At 36.4% G+C, this 2740-nt stretch overlaps 1 long non-coding RNA gene across 1 annotated transcript; it reads left to right on the top strand.

Annotated features, from left to right (window-relative positions):
• The first annotated feature begins 1716 nt into the window (after window positions 1-1716).
• LOC145045509 (uncharacterized) lies at window positions 1717-2336 on the top strand. Its single transcript, XR_013681839.1, has 4 exons — window positions 1717-1803; window positions 1903-1989; window positions 2062-2166; window positions 2245-2336. It is a non-coding gene; the product is annotated as an uncharacterized LOC145045509 (long non-coding RNA).
• The last annotated feature ends 404 nt before the right edge of the window (window positions 2337-2740 follow it).

The raw sequence follows: 2740 nt of genomic DNA on the forward strand, positions 1-2740 counted from the left end.
TCAAATCGACTCTTGCTTTCTCTCTCATAGGGGTTTCTTTATGCGTTCCCTTCACCTCCGTTGATGTCATTTTCTGACTCACCCTCTGTTAATACTATCTATTAATAGCTTTAGTCGTCAGCTCCTGATGTGGGTTTCAATACTTCCATCTCAACTTTCTCTTCCATCTACAATATTTCTTTTCGACGATGAAGGTTTCTCATGATTTTTTTGTTGTACTTACAAGCCCTAGGTCTTGACGCGTGATCCGTGCGTATCTTGCACCTGATGCATCCCCTCTCCCAGTACCGATCAAGCTTCGGAATGATTGTTATCCCTCCACCTTCCCCTGCGAATACGTTCCCACCTCCCATAATGTCAAACTCCTAAAACTGCCTCCACGATTGATTGAAGTTTTTGTCGGTTAGTCTTGAACCGAAATCAGTTCCACGATTGATTGAAGTTTTTGGAGAAATCTCGGCAGTGAATTTCGTTGAATTCTAGTTCTGAAATATGAAGATTTTAGCTTCGAATCTTACTGAAATGAGCTGACTCATTAATTGAAAATTTCCAGCAAAGTATGGATCTAAATAAGAAGCGAACCAAAACCTTGAAGGGGAAACCGAGGTTTTCAGATTTCAATTTAGTACCGGATGATTGGGGAGCTGATGTTCATCCATGGTTGAGTGTTCTCGCCAAAGCGTATCCATTCCTGGAGGAGTTGCGACTGAAGAGAATGACAGTTTGCTACTCATTGCAGGTAAAATTTCTACTTATATTCTCGATGTTAGAGCTAAATATGTTCTCCAAGGTGCATCAATCACTTTATCTGTTCAACAATTCATATGAATTTGTCAAATTAGGTTGATATTTTAGCTAAATATGTTCTTGATTTATCTTTTGACCAAAATTTCTAAAATCTTGATGAAACTTTTTGTAGATATTTGAGTTGAGTTCAACAGAAGGGCCAGAAGTCGGTCTTTATCTATTCAGAAGAGTAGCTCATTCCAAAATTCTTGTATGTGGAGGAGATGGGACAGCAGGGTGGGTATTGGATGCAATTGAGAAGCAAAGTTACGTTTCACCCCCTCCTATAGCCATTCTAACTGTTGGAACTGGGAGTGACTTGGCTAGGGTTTTGAATTGGGGTGGTGGTTTAGGGTCTGTATAGAAACAAGGAGGACTTTGTATGATGTTGCAACACATGGAGCATGCTGCAGTTACTGTTCTTGATAGGTGGAAAATTTCTATTGCTAATCATAGGGGTCGACCTCTTCGTGCCCCAAAATTTATGAATAATTATCTTGGTACGCATAATTGCTTTCATTTGTACGCTTAATTGCTTTCATTTATTGTCTTGTTGCATTTATTCATTAGGTTATTGTGAAAATTGTTCCTGTAAAACGTGGTCACAAGCTGAGAATCACATGGCCAATGACACATGGCATTGATCATTACATGGAAGGGCCAAGTAGGTATCTTGGACACTTAATTGGTCATGAAGGAGAAGGATCCCTCTTCTATGTCTTGAAGAAATTGGGTTGGGCAACAAGCTTGTCTACTGGTGAATCAAACTAGACTGTGGAGTTCTCTTTCTTTAAAGTGGTTATTGAATTAAATGATGTTGGACATGGTTAGTGTTTCCAGTCTTCTGTTTCTCTCTGTGTGTGTGTTCATTTCTTTCATGATTATTTAGATACTGACATCATTTGTAATATATGTTTCATGAAAACACCAGCAAATGCTGAACATATAATTAGGCTCCTTTTCAAATACATTACACTCTTGCAGTGATATGGTGTTTGCAAGTGGATCTATGATGAGGTACCTGAAAATACTAGAAAATATTATCATATCATGTTCATAATCTTTTTTTTTTAAAATAAAATCAAATGATGTTATTTTGTTATATGATCCATATAGCTTTCTGCAATCTGTGAGATGACTTTCTATTATCAGGACAAGATTCCTCTAATTGATTATGTTGTGAAATTTTCATCAAATATGCAGGTATTTGCACTTTTTATCATATTTTTGCTTTACTTATTTGAATAATCATTTTGATTTTGAACAACATTGCAGTTATACCCTTCAAAAGATTGGCTAGTTGGATCATCTTTACCTTCCACTTTTTCCCCCTGAAGTTATTCAGTCTGCACTAAGTGAGATCACACCAAACAATGTAAGGTAGCGTATCATCTATCAATGAGTTTGTTAGTGCTGGCTAAATTTATATGATTTCTCAGTATGCCCATCTGGTTCCAGAAACATTTGGGAGTCAACAAACTTTGATGGACATACTGAGCTAATAGAGCCATGGTATGGAACTGCATTTTCTGTTGAAAAAATCACTGGCTCCACCATTTAGGTATTACTTTTGACTTTTCTTTACATGTGTTTGACTTTGTAATCAGAATTATTTATAATAGCACATGTGTAAATAAATTACAGGAATGGATGAAAAGAGCTCCTGAAGAAGGCCTACATTTGCCCTGTTAAAATCCCTAAGTTTATAATGTTCTTGAACATTTTATGCAACATCTAATCATTGTGTGGCATTGGATATTGATATGTCGATGGATGTTGCTACACATGGGGACGAAAAGACGTGAGTTCATATCATTTCTTCGATCAATTATTTACAGATTTGATCCTCCTGCATCACATGATATATATATATAGTTGAACATTGTTACTCAAATGGTTTTTTTTAATTATATGTTTGCAAAATAAATAAAGAGGAATTCACTACCTTTTATGC

Source organism: Lactuca saligna, chromosome 5, assembly GCF_052625555.1.
Source record: "Lactuca saligna cultivar CGN05327 chromosome 5, ASM5262555v1, whole genome shotgun sequence".
Classification (NCBI taxonomy): Eukaryota; Viridiplantae; Streptophyta; class Magnoliopsida; order Asterales; family Asteraceae; genus Lactuca; species Lactuca saligna.